Here is a 20,319-nt window from a genome sequence, read left to right on the forward strand (position 1 = left end):
GCACAGACACAGAGCCACACTGACATGGTGATACCTTCCACAGCTATACTGATAACTGTTTAGATTTGTTCTGTGCAATGTGGAGTTACTCTCTTGTTTGGAAGGAGAGAGGGCATCTTAGCATGTGTTGCTGTTCATAGATACCTCTTTTCTCTAAAGATTTTAGAGCATCACTGCAATGCAAATCCCAGCTAACATTGTTTTTAATTTCAAGTTTTCTGGGGCTAATAGCATGTAAGATGGAATGAGTAAGATGATGTTATCTAGTGATGAAAACAGGCTTAATTTGCAATTTAATTGTGTTGGTGACACCCAGAGTTATGATGCTGGGCCAGTTCCAGGCTGCACTTCTGCTAGATGGCTTGAACAGCCTCCATTTACAGCCAACTGCAGGCTCCATGGTGCCAGCATTGGGCACAAACTGTTGCCATTGCAATAGTACATGTCCCTAGAGAGCCCCAGGCCAGCACATGGGCCGAAGCAGCCAGGGGGAGGGTCACAGCAAGAGAACAGCTTGACTGATATATATTGCTTTTGCCATGGGTCTTCTGTTGACTAAAGCCTCCAGGCTGTCACTGCTACTGAATTTTTCAGTACCAGGAGACTTAATGATGTGCAGTGGCATCCATGGCACCCCTTCATGGTGACTTTATAGTACCATTCATGCAATAAGGGCAAGATAAAGCGTGTGAGATATTATATTTACAGGGTTTTCTATTCTTCCTTTCCCCAGAGTAGGAAAGGGTTCCACACATTAAAGAAATGATAATTTAGTTAAAAAACATGAATAAAAGATAGATGTCATTATTGATTCAACTGTCACTGGCACATCCAACAGCTATTATCTATTGTCAGTCCTTCATCTGAAAATTAATCCAACCTAACATATGCACGTAGTAGAACCATCAATAGGAATGGGCAAAGAAAGTTTCCATTTTTAGTCCCTTTATTTTGAAAGGACAAGAAATAGAGCCCTGTGTTTAAGAACAGGAGAGCTATGCAAATTCAAATTTTGGACAACTCTTTAAAACATTTGGCAATTTGTTATAATGGCACCTAGGCAACAAGCTGCTAAATTGAGCAGTGACATATAGTCAAACGTTGGCACTGTTTTTATCCATGCTGCTTACCTAGGTGTTAGCTTACACTCTGGCTGTAGAATGGGAAAGGCCAAACAGATTCTCTAGACAGTGGAGGTCAAGTCAAATTAAAGATCAGATCATATATGAGGCTTTTCCCTGCAGGATGGGTAAGCCTTGCTTAAATCATTATTCTGTGACAGTAAGCACAGCTATCAAGGACAGAAGAGATGGAAAGCAAGTCTAGATCCCAAAGTGGAATGGATTAGAAAGCGTGACTGATAGCCAGTGAGAAAAGCTTTATCATAAACTAGGCAGTGTATCAGGTGAACTCAAAGTGATATGCATTACTAGAGGAGAAGTAGAGATCTTGCACTTTAAGGCTATCTTTCTCTCTCATGTGTGATATATAACAGAAGTGTCTGAACCCAAAGAAATATGTTAGGCTAGTTAAAAGGATTAAGACATATACATAAAATGCAGTCCAGTCATTACAGTAAAAAATGTATGTAAATATAATATACATCTTATAATCTTATGTATATACACTTGTGTTTATATATACATCTCTGATGGTACCTGGTAACACCCTAGTCCTGTTATGGAAAAGGATGTTGTATTTGCAATTAATTAGGTCTGAAAATAAATAAAAAATACTGTAAAGCAAATACATAAGAAACTAGAAAAGCAACGTAATATCAAAAGAAAAGGTGCCATACGAATTCTAGAGCAACTGAAGGACTTACCTTGATATACTACCCAAGAAGTCGTGATCATCAGTATTCAGATCTCAGTGTTGCACCTATAGCTTTAGCTTTTCAAGCCTGAGAGGGTGGGGAACGAACTGGCAAACAAGGATTTGACTTTTGTTCAGTGTGTGAAAGAGGAGTGTGCAGGTAGCCCCCCATGTAGTCCCACAAGACATGGAGAATTCAGTTACTTGTTCTGCACAGCCTTTCACTGGGGGGATGTGTAGGAAGCAAAAGTATCTGCAATATTAATTATAGATTCGAAAATGCCCCTTTGGTAGAATGTTTGCAAATAAACTAAACATATTTTATTCCCAAAGCAATGGAAAGAGCTTTATTTCTCTATTTAGTTAGAGAAAAGGGAATTAAGAAGGCAACTTGGTTGGGTTAAAATGGATTTTTAAAATGAGACAAAAAGTATTTTACTTCAGTGCCAACAAGGGTCCAGACTAAGGAATAACTATGTTAGCTCAATCTAAGGAAAAAATAACAGATGTTTAGGTTGGCTGTCATCTCGCTTACTTAATATGGTAAAATATTTGAAAAATTGGTAGCAATTTTCATGAAAATTTTCACTATTTTGTCACAATATTACATGCAATATAACAGCTCAATGGAACCTGTAATAATAGCACCAAGTTTTGCCACAAGAAAGACAGTTAAAACAGAGACTTAATATTTTTTTAGACCGAATCTAAATCTAAAACATTTTGATCAAAGTTCATTTAGTATCAACCTTGTAAGATTAACAAAAAAAGCATCAAAGGTATATTAAAAGGATATCTGGAAAGACCTGGTAACTTATGTCATTGCTAGTGAAGAGTAAGAGAAATGATACAAAATGTACAAATACTGTTATCCTACTTGGTATACATAAATGTTGTCTATGTACGGTTTTTGGAAATACTGTTGTCATGGTTACTATTCAGCTGTCTTTATGCTTTAATATGCCCTGTCTTCTAAGGTTGAGGTTCAATTCAAGTTCACAGAAAGCAAGTCAACCGACCTTTTCATTTTTGAGCTCTAACATAATGTGCATCATTTTCTGAGAGGAAACTTGAAAAACCTGTGGCATGATTCTATGAGATGTCAAGCACCTTCAGATGCAGCAGAAGCCATTGCCCTGGATGGCGTGTCTGAGTCCTGAATTATGTGCCAGTAACAGTAAGTAGCAGTCTTACTTTGAAAAGCCATACACCCATTTCAGTTGGCATGACAGTTTCTGTACTCCTACAGACTGAACCTACCACCAGCAACCACTAAATGAACAATGTGTTTGTCTCTCAGCATCATTTATTTATTTGTCTGAATATATAGAAAAGCTTAAGTCTGTAATGTTGGCAAACACAAGCTTATTTCCTGTGTGTAACACGAAACAACCCTGATACTTCTGATTCATTGAAATGGAAAACTTAATTTCCCCTTTCCTTTCCTTTCCTAAATTTACTCATGTTTAAGTAGAGGTAGGAGGAAATAAATAGTATTTAAAATGATGACAGGTATTTTGACTTTTATAGGTCATTGAAGCCTTGAGGTTCAAACCATAAACATTGAGACTCATCAATAAACTCTGAAATGCCTAGCCAGGGTAATTGAGCTTCAGGTAAGTCAGTGTAGTGTTCATATTGTCTCCTGCAGGTACGCAGATATATCTAAACAGTCAAGCAGATATGTTTAACTACTTTTTTGCTATTCTACAGAAACAGATGGCCCTGCTTTTCCAAGTTAGCCTCATTACCTTATTAGCCTAAAGGAAATGCTTTTCACTGCCTCCAACAAGCCACCTGGAACTGCCAGGAACTCCAGGAATGTCTCTTTCCTTCCTTTCCCTTTTCCTGATTTAGCTTTTGCTCAGGAAAGGAGGTGTTGCTCTGTGCATGAGTTTTTTGGAATGGTGTTGTTGTAGTTGTTTGTAGTGCAGTACATAGAAGTGGAGATTGTTTCTAAGGACCAGAAATGCTGTGGTAATGTTTCAGTATAGCTAACATCTCTATGAGCATACTGCACATAATTTGAATATACTTTCTCCTTCTTTCTTCTCTGGTAGGAAAAATGGGAAGGTGGGAAGGGAAAGGGCAGTTCTAGATGAGTGTCTCATTGTTTTCTAGGTCCATCTCTTACAGTCTGTTTACTTTCAGTGTTGCTAGATCTCGACTCCTTCCTGCTGTCACAAAGATAGATAGAACCGAGTCAGTGTCCTGCACCGCATGCTTCGTGTCAGACCTTCAGGACTCACATTCTCTCTGGAAGTAAGTGCTCAAATAATTTGATTTCTTTGCCTCTTGACTGCTTGGTTTCTAGTTTCTTTAGTTTGCTTTGCTTCCTTAATGAAATTGTCCTAGGGGACAGCCCAAGAGGGGGTGACCTAGAAGCACCCATTTTCAGGTAGTCTTTACTCATGGACACATCTCACAAGCAGGTAGGGTATGCTTGTTAAAAAAAAAAAAAAGTTCTTGTCCTTTTCAGCCACTCCAGAAAATTTCTGAGGTACCAATTTGATCAAAAAGGGAAAAACATGAAAGTGTAAAATACAAAACTCAGCATAAATAACAAAGAGAAGTAGGTCAACAACATTCATTTGTGTGAATATACACATGATCATCATGTGCCTATGGGCACGTACACAGTATTGTGTATGAATCACAACTGTGGTGCTAATGTTACAGAGACATTACCAAAATAATTAAAATTATCACGGGCCTTAGAAAGGCACCCCCCCCCCCCCCCCCCCCACACACACACACACATTATTCATACATTCATCTTTTGGAGACCCACTAGAACATATAAATGCATGTGTTGAATCAGAAGCACTCAACAGTACTCTTTCTTTTTAATCAGATACCTCAAAATTATTTCATGACTTGTTTTCTCAATGTGTGTTCTTTATGGCTTTTTACTCATTTTCATAATATATGGGCCTGTAAATACAAGCTTTATCTCCAGAACTCTGGAGTTAAGCATCATCACAGACACTAATGAGTTGTGAGCAAATGGGACTGAAGGAGGCCTCTTTGGCCCCCATTTCCAATTCCAGCGTATGTTCAGATGAGTGGAAAATGTTTGCTGCTAACCTCAATGCAGAGCTTCCAGTTCACTGCACAAGTGATACACTTACTTCCATAGACTTGATGACGTGGTCTGTGATCTATGAAAAGAGGAAGAGAGCACTGAGATGAACTCCAGATGCACCTATTTGTTATGCTGTGGTATCTTGAGGCCTGGCACCATGCAAAATTGCGTTTCATAAGTCAGTTTCTAGGCCATAGCATGAGACAGTAGCAGTGACATCGTTAAGCAGGCTGTCTTTGCAGAGAAAGGGTCACCTGCTTTCACAGTTTGTTAAACACTGAACTGAGCAGGAAGCTGTCTGGCATTGCAGGATAAGCCTTCTCCTCTAGAGAGTAAGTTTACAACAGAGATGAGTGAGAATATTTTTATCACGCGCCCGTGCTTTTTAACAGGTTATTAGCACAGCAACAGCAGGGGGCAAAAGAAATGAATACTTGATTTGTTCATTAAAATCAAATACTTATTTACAGCTTAGATGATTAAACTCTGCATTTAGAAAAAAAAAAAACAACAAAAAAAACAAAAAAAAAAACACAAAAAACACCACCAACAAAAAAAAAAACAAAAAACACCAAAACAACAACAACAAAACCGCCTTCACTCTGCCTGCTTGATGTTAAATAGTAGAACAGCACAGAAGTGAAAAATCCTGAAGTCCTGTATCATGTGCATTATCTTCACTGGTGAAGTGAGTGAGTGGAGAGGTGTGAAATTCCAGCAGAGAGAAACATGCTGTTTTAAGAGGAAGTGCTGACATGCAAGCTACAATTAGACAAAAAATGACTGCTGACATTTAAAAACCATTATAGAGAGGAAATTGTGAGTGTAATTATGTCATCATTGACACTGCTCAAGTGTGCTGATGCATTTTTGCTGATCAAAATCAAGTGTTTATATTTGTAAATAGAATGCACTTAGCAACTCTATCAATGGAAATGTTCTAGCCAAGAACTAAGGAAAATGTAGCCAAGTCACTTTGACAGAAATTTCTATTTTTCTTTTGCTTGATTTTCAGTATTTTACTTTCAGAATCTTTTCTTGCTAACAATCATTTCTTGCTATTTATTAATTTGTGGGAGTGTTTTCCAGGTTTTGTTTGTAAGTTGTTTGGTAGTGGGTTTGTTTTGTTTTCAGACTAGAGCAGTAAGAGTGGCCATTCAGGAGAAGGCCAAAGGTGTAACTTCCCAATATGTATTTTGTATCCAGCAATGGATATAAAAGAATACTAAGAATGTACCAGCCACGCCAGTCTTTTAGCTTCCAAAATCTGCTGCTTGGGGACTAAACAGACTGCTCAAAAATAGCAGAATAATCAAGTCTTTCTGACTGGCTTTAGAAGTAGACTGCTACTGTAGTCAGTACAAATGGAAACATGGTGTCAGCAGGTGGTAAAATATGTAAATGTTATCATTTACTTTGAGGAGTTTGTTGACTGTGCTAATACTGAAGTCTTGGTACTGCATTATTTATCACAGTTCTGCTTTAAGCTCTCTCAAAAATCCTTTACCTATGACATATATCACTCAATGACAGAGAAAAATGACCAATTCACAATACGTACAAATGCTCAGTTCAAAATGAAAAAATAGATGTGAAAATGTGTATATAATTGATCCCCAAAACATGTTTTTTATCTCAGAGATCTGGGAGGTTCTGTATAAATACATTTTATAAATGTGAAAGCAGAAGTTTTTACAAAGGTTCTTGAGGGGTGTAAGAATAGGTCTTGGCTTCTGAAACAAAATGTCCACAGCACAACCTGTCTGCAAATACTAGTCCTCCTGAGGATGGCATTTTGTTCACACTATTCTGGATGTCAAAATATAAGAAAAAGACTAAAAAGCGTGAACAAAGGACACTTAATAATGAGGCACTCCACTTTATGAGCACATTACATTTGAAGGGTAATAGCACAGATAGAAGCAGGAATATTGAATGTCAACTATGCTAGTTAAAACTAACTGTTCATCAACCTTTGTTTTTTCAGTTCTAAAATTCCCCTTGTTATTTCTTTGTCAGTTTTACAAGAAATATAAGCATTGGCTTGTCTTCACTTTCCACTCTCTATTTTTTTTCCAGTCCTTTCTTTATTGACTTTGCCCATTGGGAATGGAGTTCTTCACAATTCACCTATTAGTTTGTTGGCTGTCATCCTGCAGCCAGTTGTGGGGCTTTTGTTGTTGTTTTATTGTTGATGTTTTTTGTTTTGTGGGTTTGTTGTTTTCCTTTGGCCATGGGGCCCATGAGTTTCCATCAGTGTCCTTGTTTCCTAGATGTCAAAACATACATCCACTCTGTAAAGGAAATTGGTAATCGCAGCCTGAACCTCTGATTAATCAGCTGAGGCAAGTGTTGGGTCAGCTGTGGGAGCACAGGTGAGAGTAATTTAGCTGTGCTCCCAGAAGAGTTGGAGCTTGACTTCACCTCCTCTAGACCTCATTTAAGGGCTGACCACCACTAAGGCAGCATCTCTTGGAGATTGCCTCAACATTTCCCAGCAAAGGCATCCATACCGGTGAGTTTTTCCTCATAAATAACCTTTTGAATATCAGTCATCATCTTTGTTACCATCTTTGTATCATTCCACCTTACACACCCAAATTTTGTTACCAGAATTATGTCAAGCAACTCTATAGTCACCACATCAGCAAAAAAGCTGCTTTCCTAATGACGTTTTCTGATAGGATGAATACAGTAATTCATTTTTATAGTGATAAAAATATCCATGTCAAATAACAGAAGTCTTTGGTAGAAATCAGTAGTTAAGGCACAACTTATAGAGAGTCTCTTGAGAGAGGTTGGTCCCACTGGTAAATTGAATGACTGCATATTACATAAGTGAGTACTGTAGAAAAGCACCCATAAATAAATAGAAATAATTGTGCAGAGCACAGTTCCGGTAATACGACAAATTAGGACCAACACACAGAACCGCATGCTGCATCTAATTAAGAGAAATGCATCATCAGTTCTTGATTTCACTCAGAAAGCAGAATTGGAAGGAGCTGTGAGTTCTTTTGGTGCCTCTCAACAAAGAGTTAAGTCCACATCTAATTTTTACTTTTATCTTTAATTATTACTATGTTTTGTGATGATTTTATTTTACCCTTTTTTCTTGTTTCTAATTTTAACTAATATATGGGCATTTCACACCCTCTATAAAAAGTTATATCCATCCTTGCTTCCCAGAGGCCTCTACCTGAATCTTATTAGACTCATCAAATACCTGACCTGCTTTTGGCAGGATAAATCTTTCTTTCACTCTTTGAGATTAGGCCCTAACAGAACTTCTAGCCCCTGTTACTCAGCAGGTTACATTTTCTGTCCTTTACCTGACATGTATAGTTTTGTCTCAGAGTATTGCTGGGTGCTTTGGATAAGGCAGAAGGAAACAAGCATTTGGCCAAATGAAACTGCTTCAGTGCTGAAATTAGAGGACACACTGCAAGCAATTAAAAAACTCTTGGAAACTGGAGGGTGTCTCTTTATATTGTAAGCATTCTACAATATTCCATATAGTTTATGCTTTCATTACAAAATAATTTCTCAGTTTCATATTTACATAACGCAAGCCATGAGCTGCTGATCTGGTAACTCAATTCTGTAAGCTATTGTATTTCCATTCAAAGGTCCATTCAAAGCAACCACAGGCAACAGCAACAACAAAACCACTCCCAAACTAACCAACCTAACAAAACAACAACAATCTATTTCATTAGTCTTTTCTCAGAACCACAGCAAGGTATGGACTTCAGAAGCTACACAAAGACTAGGAAATGCCAGCACCGAAAGGCAGCTGCAGTATTGCTATTCTTACAATAGTTATTATTACCAACACTAGCGTAAATAGTAAGTATAGTGACGGTGTTCAGAAGAGTGATTCTATGGAAGTACTTTGGCTTTAGCAGTAGGAGAAATCATGTGGTAGCTGCAGTAATCAATGCAATTTCATATTCTTTCATTTCAATAAAGTGGAATGGCCTACTTTGTCAGCTTGCGGATAAGGATCAAATTTTAAGACCTTTTAACATCCACTGTGAGTAATAATCCAGGTTGTCTTTTCTCCATACCGTACTAAAGCAGGGGATTTAACAACACTAACAGAAATGGGTATTTCCTCTTATTAGTAAAATACAGCATAAAATGAATAGTTATTCCATGATTCTTTCTAGTTCAAAAGGCTTCTGTAATGTCTGCAACAAAGACAGACTGTCATACAGACTGCCATAGGTGATACTGTTGGTCAGTCTCAAAATCATTTCAAATCTTTCCATTCCATGAATTGAAAGAAATCTGCTATTTCTGCTGGGTGGTGTGTGAAATGACCTTGTGACCAAAGCGTACATGAAAACATGCAGCAACAAGTCTGGAGACCCAGCTGGATAAAATAAGAACAGTTTAAATGGAATAATACGATTTATCAACTAAATATTTTCATCTACAAAATAAATTAATTCTCTTCTCCCACAGACGAGTCTAATCCTGAAGATCAGCAAATCTGAAAATGTGGGAGCATAACAACAATTAACAAAAGGTAAGAAAAGATGCTATCCAAATTTTATTGTTAAAACATTTTTGCTTTTGAAAGTATTGTTAATTTGCATTATTTGCTTAGGTTTCATTTGTTAATTTTTAATTGGTATATCTGTGAAATCAGTTGTGCTACGTGTAAAACTGAATTACATTGTTTGTTGGGATACCTTTATGAATGCTTTGCAATGTCTCAATTCAAAGAAACGTTTTTAGAGTTAATCTGAGCTGATGACACCGAACATAATACACTGTCAGAGCATTCTGATAATACTGAAGTAATTACAACCTTTTAAGTAAAGAGCTTTGATTAAAAAAAAAATAGAGCAGGATGAGGATTTAATATGATTTTAGTGCTACTTCTTGCAGCAATTGCTTCTGGTTAAACAATTGGCATAAATTATGCAAGCATTCATGAACCAAAGTTTTATATCCATCACAACAGCAAGGCAGGTTTAGATTTACAGACACAAATCCAAGAGAGATGGTGTAGTTCCAACCTGCAATTGGCAAAAGCAGCACTTGGAGTGAAAAAGATCAGGAGGCTTGGACATTTGAATGCCAGGGCGTTTGTAAACCTGGTAGGTTCACCATGCTCAGTTCCTGTGAGTCACTGTTGATAGACTTAAGATGTCGAACCAATTTATGGCAGCTAAATGCCTGGCTTCTCTTATCATCAGTATATCTGCTTTCACTTTTAATTAAATGGTGAAAGTAGCCATTGGCACCTCTGCTGAAAGTGGTCCTACCAGAGAGACTGAAAGAACTACATGTCAGCTTTAAGTTAAATTACTGGGCACTGGTAGGGCTTCAGGTCCAGTGTTGAGCGTGTCCTGCACACAGATTTGAAGTGGTAAGTGAGCGTGCTATGAGGCAAGAGCTCTGGGAAGGACCAAACATGTAGAAAGTAAAAGCAAAAAGGCAAGATAAGATAATTAGAGAAGAGGTGACCAAGTTAAGAGTCTGCACACAAGTAAATGGATTCCTAAATTCCATCTCCATGTGCTTGGAGGATAATGAGAAAAGTGATTGATAGTAAAATAATTGTCAGCAAGGAGAACTCATACTGGACATTAGGAAAAGTTTTCTAATGCTAAGAGCCATCATAGGCTCATCTTGCTTTTTGGGAAGCTGTGGTACCCCTTTACTGAGGTTTAAGTACAGGCTAGGCTGGCATCAATTAAAAATTAGGTAGATATGTCATGTCAGGACTGCCCCAGCTTAGGCCTTAAACAACCACTTATACTCACAGCATCATAAGCTTTTTAGGACACAGAAAGTGCTCCAAACTCCTGCTCATCTAGAAGTGCTTGCAAGGGTTGGCATTCAGTAATCCCAGGGTGTTCTGCAACTGAAGGAAAGACAGTGCTTCTGCTACCTCTGTCCTGCTGGGGCCATACACAGCTTCCTAATGTGTATGCTAAATCAAAGCACTTCCCTGCTCAGTGTGCTGCTGATAATGATCTGATACATGTGCCCAGTATGGGCTGTGGATTGTATTACTGAAGCAAGGCTGCAGTACTGACCTTTTAAGCACTTAAATCCTAATTGTCCTTATACCTTACCCAACATATGTGAACAAAAACTCAGCAATGTCAAAAGGTTATCTTTTCATTGCCTTCCAAAAATTTGAAATATTTTCCAGCTCCATGTGGGGTGAGAGAGTTAGGTTGCCTTTCCTTACAGTGACATAAATCACAAGTGATGTCACATGAAGATGCGGACCATGGCAAAGCTGCTGCAGGTGAATGAGCTTCTTTACAAAATGTTTACCACCGGGGGTGGGACACCCAAGACCTTTTACAGTCCCAGTTCTGGTTGTCTTGAAAAGTTCCTTTCCTTTCCCATTTACACTGAAGAAAGGAGCAGCGCACCCTTCTAATATGCCACTCCAGACATGAAAGTTTGTATACTCCTTCAGCGTGATTCTGGAAGCTGATTTATGTACTGTGTCTTGTGTCTATTTTAATACCAGGCTATTGCTTACCCTACCTTGAAACACTGAGACACATTAAATTGGCAGATCCTCTTGGGCAGCTAAATCTAAGGAGTAAGTTAAATTTAAAATTATGAAAGAAAATAGGAAGGTCTTATAATAAATAAATTCAAAATATATACAGATCAATAGATTTATATCAGTATTTCAAATCACTGATAAAGAATTCACCTGCATCTTTCTTTTTCTCTTAAGAGAATGCCTAACTTCTTGCTGAGAAGACTCCTCACAGGAAAGATCCACCATCCCTGCTGTGTTACTGGCTGGTTGATGCAGTGCTTTAGTTCACCACAGCTGAACATATCTGCCTTTGACAGCCTGAGTTCAGCAGTCATTTTGTACAGGAGGTATTGGAAAATCTTTTCAAAACAGTGTAAAATAAGTAGGAATATGCCATAGATACACAGCTTGATTCTGGAAGGTAACTTACAAGCCCTGCAGCTGGAGTTTCCAAAATACGCTTTCAAAATAAGTTGTTCTCACTATATGCCTCTTGAAAGAGTAAACAACCGAAGCAGCTTTGAGCTTTGCTTTGTGCTTCATTTGCAATAAGGTTATCTGACCCAGCCTCACACCTCCCAGCCTCTAACTCTGTAACAGGTCTCTACAGCATAGTGTTACATGCTATAACTTTGCCCTGCCAGTCACGCTTAATGTGGTCACAGCTTGATTTCTTGTGGCATGCTGGGATTCCTGGCCAAATTTCATTGCTAACAGGGGAAGAAGTCAGCCTGAAAAACTGTATTTCCAATGCAAGAAAAGGAAGACAGAGTTCCTTTCCATCTTTGTGTATATACATATATACGTACATATGCATGTGTATATATATATATGTATGTGTGTATTATTCTTGCAAGGTGAAGGCTCCTTTGTGTCATATTTAAGACTTAAAGTGTTCTGAGAGTACAGCAACCATTCCCCTTGTCAGATTGCTGCAACTCCAGCAGTCAGTTCAGTATGGGAGAGCCAAGTGAACCATTTGCGACGTGTGATCTTTCAGCTGCACAGCGTCCCATTCATCATATGCTTCAGAAATGTAATGGGTAACATTGGGAAAAACAGAAGCTGCAAAAAATAAAAATAAAAAAATCAAAGTATGAAAGCCCATATATGAAAAAAACCTGAGTATATCCATCACATTTTGGTACTTACTTTAAGTTCCTAAAAGTGTTCCCCTGACTCCTTTAGGGTGATTGCATACCTAGAACATTCTTCTTATATTAGGATGAGAGGACAGGAGTGCTCTAGTCTCCTAAGGAGGCAGTGATAATTTTGCAGGAGGCTGTGGAATTCAAAGTAGACAAGGTAGCACTAAGCACAAAGTGTGCTTTATACCCTTATCCCCACACCCTTGCCCCACCAAAAATCTCAGATATGACAAGCCTCAATCTTAGGAAAGAGCTTGTATAGTTTGCAAATAGTTTCCATCCTGGAAGAAGACGCACTCAACAGAATTTAAACAATGTACATTGCAATCTCAGTTACAGTGGCATAAATTAGGATCAATTCCACTGAGGTCAGCACAGTTATGTCAGTATGAGACCCGAGGTCTGAAGCCAATGCAAACCAAAGGAGTTAATTCTCCTTTACTTCACCGTAAGTTAGAGCAGATTACAGCCTCTAGCTTTCAGTCGAACTCAGTCCATGTGATGTGCCAAATCTGTCTTTGAATTTCAAGAAAATAGATGTTGAGAAACTGATTTTATGGGAACTATTCCTAATTACAGTAATGCAACTTTTGGCCCAGAGACTACTTAGCGTTCAGGCATTGAGCAGTAGCCAGCAGTTGAGATCTCATCGTGCTTTGGCCAAAGTGGAGTGGAACATTCAGAGTGCAGCCTGCAAAAGCATTTCTTTGGGATTTGGGGGTACTGCAGGTCAGGCCTATTTTTTAATCACCATTATTTCTCACATGGATGAGAGCAGTAATTCCAGAAATAAAGTGGACATGTGGAATGCACTCATCTACCTAGTTCTTATCCCACCCCCATGAATATTTTTTGACTTGTTAACTACTGAAACTCGATCCTCATGTAATACTGAAAAAGTGTAACAGTGATACCAACGACCTTAGTAAAGTGCAAGCTGTGAATAGCCCTGGTGAAGCTGAGCAGCCCGAAAAAAGAAAACTGTTGGTATGCCAGCTGCTTACTTCCAATGCAGGTGAATAGCTTTGAGGAATATTTAAACAAGTTGGACTACACCTGACTTTCTTCATTAATGAGAAAAGACAGAAGAAAGGCGGTAAATCAGAAGTGCAATAACTTCATATACTAACATTTATCATGGATTCCTCTTTGAAAGCTTCCTCAAGTGTCTTTACAGAATGAGTACTCCTCAAGTTTCCTCCTAGACTGAATACACATGAATTTCCACATCGTGTCTCCTAAAACTAGACCATATCTTTCCAGACGAGAGGAAGAAGTACATGGAGATCCTGCCTTATGTCTGAGAAACTTCAGTACTGCCCAGGTGTCACCAGCATTACTTAGCACACTTTTTGTCCTCCTCCTGCCCCTTCCCTCCAGGGGTCATTTTCTGGTTACTTAATATAAGCAGCACCAAGGAAGTTTGCAGAGCTGCTCCTCAATCTTTATCAGTCTGCACTTCTCAAACTACAACCTCATCATAATTTACAGCTATTCTTACAAGGTCATCACAGCAGTTTTGAATATTCAAAAACAGCAACCACAAAATTATGAAAACTAAGTTTTTCATTCCTTTTGTCTGTTCATTCTAGCTAACGGCTACAGAAACACTGGAGCCAGGCATACAGTTTACATTAACACTCAGGGAGGAAGAAGACTGACCTACTTGAAGGAGAGAATACAGCACCAGCTGAAGGATCTGGGGACTGACCTCCACCTCTTCTGCCAGATGGGTGAAAGCTGTGTCCTTGCTGCAAGTGGCTCCACACTGCTGGGTGCTTGCCCTTACAGCAGTAATTAGGAGGGAGAAATGTAGCTGTATACAATCAATTCCCTATTAAGCATCCTCTCCTGTTATTTAATGTCAGACTGATGCAGAGCTTAATGACTCACTGCTTTCTGACAAATAATAAATATACCACACAGAGGCATTTCAGAGGCATTGGGACTCCTCCTGAATTTGAATGGAATTTAACAAATAGATCCAGATGAAACAATGCAGAGAAAGAAAAATGAAATGTCAAAACACTTCATTTTAGTGTTTTCAAAATGGAGCGTTTCATTCTAGAACTGCCAAAACACTTCAGTTTCAAAACAAAGACTTTTAGCTGTCCAGTTTAAATTTGGCCTAGATTTAAAAAGAAAAAAAGCTTTAAAATGTGTGAAATGGCCCAAGACCAAAAATGAAGCTGTTCTTTGAAGCTGAACTAAATATTTTGGGTTGAACAAAAAAGATACTTTTCCCAATGATAATTATTTCTTGTTTTGCCAACAGTTTTGTTTTTTAAGTCTAGATTTGACCAAACCCAAAATACAATTCTCAAAAAAATATATATATAATTATTAGAACAATTGACCAAAATTTCATGCTTTACGGAGCTCCAGCTCTAGGTAACCCAGTGTGTCAGTACACTCTTGGAGTTTCAATAGACCAGCCAGGCCCATTGCTTTCCAAATGCTATGAGAGCTTATTAATTTATTTTTAATTGAAAAAGCTCAAGGAAATTTTTTTTATAATGGTAAAATAACAGGTTCCATCTGATAACTCCTACTCAGTAATACTTATCTAGCTGTGCACATGGTAGGGTTAGATGCTTCAGGACATCTCTGCTTTCTGTGGTGCTGCATTGGAATGAGAATCCTACTTCACCTGATCCTGGAGCCCCGGCTGTCCGAGCATCCACACTGCCCCAGCCTGCCTGTGCTTGGGTCTTAGGTCTTGAATGTGGAGAAGAGGGAGAAATCAACTCACATCCAGATTCTGCTTCACAGCAGCATTGCTGCCACGTGCTTCAGCCATTTGGCCACATGAACTCTTATTCCTACTTGAACACGGTCCTGTAAAGCAACAGAGATGTGGCACTTGTGAGTCTGGTAACAAAGAGCATGGAAATGAAGCACCAAACTGCCATCCTCCCAAGAGGTGCAGCAACAGCACTCCACATCGGTACTTTCAGCCAGAAATATTTGGCTTGCAGGTGTTTGGCTTTCTGATGAATAGCCCTGATTTTCTACAGAAAGCAGATACTTTTTTCTGGAAAAAAAAATATTCTCACAAAATCCAATTTTCCCTTTAAAGAACAGATGGCAATGGAAAAATTTTAACCTATAAGATGTAGCAATATGTGTGATTTTTCCTCTCCTCAGAAGTTCTTTTCTGCATATCTATTGACTTGCCTTGCTACAGAAAATTGCACTAAATCTTGCTGGCTCTAAGCCTAAAACTTGCCCACTTCCCCAAGCTCTATCAACAGGGTTATTAAAGAAAGATGTTTCCTCACTATTTCTCATTTTCCAAGCTCATTACAGGAAGGACAACATACCTCTGTACTGCATGTCACTGGGTATGATGGCCATGGTCCCTTGCCAGCCAGCTGAAAAAAAAGGCTGCTCATAAGAACCCACAAAAACAAAGGACACCAAACAAGTCACCAGGAAAGAGCAGTGAAGTCTTGTACCTAACTGAGAGGCATAAAATCATAGCAAAAGTTTAGTTACCAACAAAGGTGTGCAGGTTTTCTAGAAGGATTTTTCTTGCTTCTGAAAGAAAAAGCAGAGAGAACTGCAAAACCAATTCATCTATGTTCTGAATTTGTTCTGATTCGATCAGCAAATAAAGAAAATCCAGGGTCAGATATCATCCCCTCCCCACTTCTATCACAATGGGTTACCATCCTTAATTTTTCCCAACTGTGTCATATTGTGACCAAATATTGGAGGCTTGATCCTTAACTTTGAAGTTTTTCCTCTTTTGTGGAAGTGAGCCAGAACCACAGAATTTTTGAAAACAGTGCTTGACTGAATTGAATGCAGTTTCCTCTGTGAAACTAAAACCAAACAGAAAGCTCCTACCCTTCCAAAGGGATGTTTTTTGAATTGTCTTTGACCCTCTTTGCTTTGTATTTGTATTGGCTTCGGCTGTTTGATTACAACTGTAGGACACCCAATTCTAAAGAGTATTTTTGAAAGACAAATAAGGAAATTTGATGATTTTTCTTTAGATATCTCCTGTAATTCTGTATAAATGCTTTCCAGTTTTGGCTTGACATTCTTGCACACTTCCAGAATACCTGAAAGTTAATTCAAGAAATACTTTACTTTGGCCCTGCTTTATAGTATTTTGAAGTGTCAGTATTAATTGAATTTAAGTATTCTCTTTAGGAATATTTTATATAAAATAGAGATTTTGGAGTTCAAAATCAAACATACATAAGCACACGTATAAGTATGTATACATTTATATTTGCAACCTTCAGCAATTATATATAATGTGTTCAACCAGCCAAATACAATAAACAAGTCATTCATTATTTTAAAATCCTACTGACCTTAGCGATAACTTTTCCTGAAAAAAGAATGCAGACTCCAGCAACAGCAGAACTTAGTGAAGCTTAGCAAAATATTTTAACAGAGCTATGACTAATTCCAAAGAACTTCTCAGAGGGAGGTTTCAGTGGTTTATATGGAGGAAAGGAAGTTTCATATCAATAAATATGGTGGCATCTGCCAGATAAAATGTTTTAATAATCCTCTGGGTGTGACTTCCCTCCCACTAATGTGTTGGATAGTTTAGATTAACACCATATGCGTGTTAAAAGAACGAGTTGAAAACCAGTGTACATAGCAAGAGTTCATTTTACAGCATTGTTTTCCCAGCATTTCCAGTATTCCTATGCTAAAGACCATTGAAGGCATGGACAGGATGATGAAGGAAGAGGAAAAGCCACAGGGAAGCATGGAGTCATCAGAACCAGGAAGAGGAGGAGGAAAAGAAAGACAAAGAGAGAGCTAGTGGGATATTCTGGGGACTGAGGGGCATGTTAAGTTTTTGGTAGAATAAGTAGACAAGAGGTGTTGTCCTGCATCATTGAGGATATGGTGGTTTTCAAAAGTGAAGGCAGTAAGCCAGTAAGGGGAATGGTTCTTGTACAAATGTGGTAAAGATGATGGGTAAGATAAATTGTCTCTACATCTAGAGATACACGGGTAATGACATTTGTTATCACAGGTAATGACATAACCTCCAGGAGGAAGAGCTGGTGTGAAAGAGGAATCAGGCAAGAAGAAGCTGCCATGCCAAAATTACAGAGTGAGGTAGCAAGGCAGCGACATTATAAATTTACACATGCAAGTCATGTCTTGGCTGAAAGATTTTCAAAGGCAACTTACTTCGATTGCCATGTTCCTGATGTCTGATGGGCTGTTTCTGTAGCGAAGGTAAGGAAAACACCTCAAACTGTGTGCTCCTCTTCTATTCTCAGAGCATACAGGCTTGCCTGACAACAGAAGTAGCATCCATAAGGACGGTTCACACTCAGTCAATATTTCAAGGAAGCAGAAGTGACCATCACTACAATACGTAAACTAATTTGGAACAGGTAAGAAGAAATAATGTTTGATGCTAAATTTTAATCAGTTTTTTGTGTGTTACTCTCATTTACAAGGTAAAATCTGCTCTTGCTCTGCAAGTCTTCAATGACTGGATAAAAAATAAAGGGAAGCATTAAATGCTGGTCAGGCAGAGGACTCTGAGCTTGTGATTACATTGACAAAAAAAAAAAAAGTAAAATCAGAATATGCATCTCTTCGTTTAGAACGTTCAGAAGTAAAGTTTCTAAGAAATATTTGTATCCCTACAGTCTTAACCAAGGACTTTGGTCCCAGTGACTGTCAAGCACAAAACACAGTTTGTCCCCCAAATAATGTTACATTTTTTTTTAAATTGCACAGACATTTACCCACAGAATGCTAAAAAGAACTCTACTTCAATAGGAGAAGAATTAGAGAATATCACAGATCGTATTCAAAAGAGTGGTTCCATTTACGTCAATGGAATAATTAGCTGAGATAAGAGTTTAGAGGATCAAGCCTGTGTAGCAGCCATCTGTGCTCCCTAGGTTTTATCCTCAGATAACATTATTCTCTAGCAACCGAAAGAAAATGCCACGCTGACAGGTAACCCAACCTATTTCCAAACAGCGTGTCAAGTCACTGACTGCTTGGGTGCGACATTTGACTGCAATTGCTCTCACACTTTGATTTATTCTGCTACTCTCATCCATGCCCTGCTTCCCCTGCACAAATTCCTGCAGCCCCATTAGCATGGAGACTGTCACACCACTCATCTACTTGGCACAGCTGAGCTCTCAGCTATTCAGCCAACACCCTGAGACTAACCCCAACCAAGGTGGCAACTCTACATGCTCCCTTCTACATTCGAAAATGTGACAAGTCAGCCCTTAGCCACTGTTGCAGCTGCCACAGCAGACACTAAAAGCCTGCTAATTGTTACCGTGAAAATGTCTTTATTAACACAATATATTGAATCTTCATTGAATATTTAAAAGTAATGCAAAATAACCTTCACTACAGTATAGTATTACTATTATTAATACACTTTTAAAATGAATAAAAGTCACTGATTTTCCCTAACAGATGTTCAAAGAGAAACTAAGACCAGACTACAGGATCTGGCATGGCCCAGGAGCCACATGAGTCACATTAGGCAACATTCTGAACATACAATAGCAGTAAATCAGTTTCACTCTGAGAGTTAAAGGTGTAAGGCTATAATTTGTTTCTGATTAATAAACTGCAAAATCCAAACGTAGTTGTGCATTTGTGTCTGGCAGAATGTGTCAAGCTTGTTTAAATATTCTTTTTGACTTGTTTAACTTGCAAATTAGAGAGGTCTTTTACTAATACCAAAGAGGAAACCCCTCTTTTTGCAATGAGCTGCACAGAGGGAATGTGAGAAAGCCTATCAGCAACCTGTACCAAAATAGACTTGATGTCATCATCATAGCACGCAGCCTGTTACCTGTCCTTGTTAAAGACAGGTTTCCTTAAGAATTTGTGCAAAGGTTTAGATTTCTAGACAATGGTATCAAAAGAAAGGTCTAAGAAATGAGATTAAAATGAATGGAAAGGGGCTTTAGGCTTTAGTCCTTATGTATTTGTTTTCCCAGGGCCTTATCTTATGGAGTCTCATGTCAGATGAGGTGGGATAGGACTTCAGAATAATCAGTTGCTTCTTTTCAGTCAGAGCAAGAGCTTCCTTCCCAGCTGAGTGCCCCAAGCACCTGGTTATGTGTCCTGGATTGACAGACAGGCTCTTTTCCTGTTAAGGGTGTTTTAACCTGATCTGAATTGCTAAAGAGTCACTGACCCAGATAAAGAAATGCTGCCAACCTGTTTGTGCTGGCTAAGGCACTCCCTGGCATCTGTGAAACTGTGATTCAAATATCTGTTCCAGGGTGAAGCAGAGAACGTCTCAGGCACAGAAAGTGAGAGAGGCAAAACAGCAAGGAACTGACTCCTGTCTCTCAGGAGCTTCCACTTGAATCAAGGTAACTTAGGAATGTGTTAGCTGATGGTCAGCTTTAAGGATTGATCCAAAAGGACCACAAGAAAACAATACGACAGTTATTAATGCAGGTGTATTCTCAGCAGTGTCCTGCTGACATCTCTTGCAGAAGGATTCCTACCACTTCCCACTAGTGCTGCTTCCTAAGATCACTAAAGTAAAAATTCATCAAGGAGGGGAATTGGCCAACATGAGTCTAAAGTGAAAACAGACCATCAGCCAGTGCAAGTCTGCACAGTCCACAACTCCAGCCAGTAAGTCTACCAAGTCTGGGAAGAAATATAGTGATTAGTTTCTGGATTCTTTTTAGTTTTACTGTAACCTTAGCACAACATCTCAGTGATTTCAAGAAGCTTCTGATTAGTAGAAGGTTAGTACA

At 38.7% G+C, this 20,319-nt stretch overlaps 3 long non-coding RNA genes across 4 annotated transcripts; 2 read left to right on the forward strand and 1 right to left on the reverse strand.

Annotated features, from left to right (window-relative positions):
• Window positions 1-2,798: 2,798 nt before the first annotated feature.
• Window positions 2,799-14,557, forward strand: LOC140256226 (uncharacterized). 2 transcript variants are annotated; one of them, XR_011904660.1, is made up of 7 exons: window positions 2,799-2,992; window positions 3,346-3,431; window positions 3,967-4,077; window positions 7,203-7,415; window positions 9,371-9,434; window positions 11,622-11,773; window positions 14,167-14,557. It is a non-coding gene; the product is annotated as an uncharacterized lncRNA (long non-coding RNA). The 2 variants fall into 2 exon arrangements; XR_011904659.1 differs by lacking the exon at window positions 14,167-14,557 and having other exon boundaries at window positions 11,622-12,116.
• LOC140256228 (uncharacterized) lies at window positions 12,599-16,126 on the reverse strand. Its single transcript, XR_011904661.1, has 3 exons — window positions 15,898-16,126; window positions 15,225-15,412; window positions 12,599-12,708 (listed from the first exon to the last, which is right to left on the reverse strand). It is a non-coding gene; the product is annotated as an uncharacterized lncRNA (long non-coding RNA).
• A 1,716-nt stretch (window positions 16,127-17,842) lies between these two features.
• On the forward strand, window positions 17,843-20,188 carry LOC140256386 (uncharacterized). Its single transcript, XR_011904697.1, has 3 exons — window positions 17,843-17,952; window positions 19,830-19,923; window positions 20,050-20,188. It is a non-coding gene; the product is annotated as an uncharacterized lncRNA (long non-coding RNA).
• The last annotated feature ends 131 nt before the right edge of the window (window positions 20,189-20,319 follow it).

This window comes from Excalfactoria chinensis, chromosome 9 (genome assembly GCF_039878825.1).
Source record: "Excalfactoria chinensis isolate bCotChi1 chromosome 9, bCotChi1.hap2, whole genome shotgun sequence".
In the NCBI taxonomy this organism is placed as follows: domain Eukaryota; kingdom Metazoa; phylum Chordata; class Aves; order Galliformes; family Phasianidae; genus Excalfactoria; species Excalfactoria chinensis.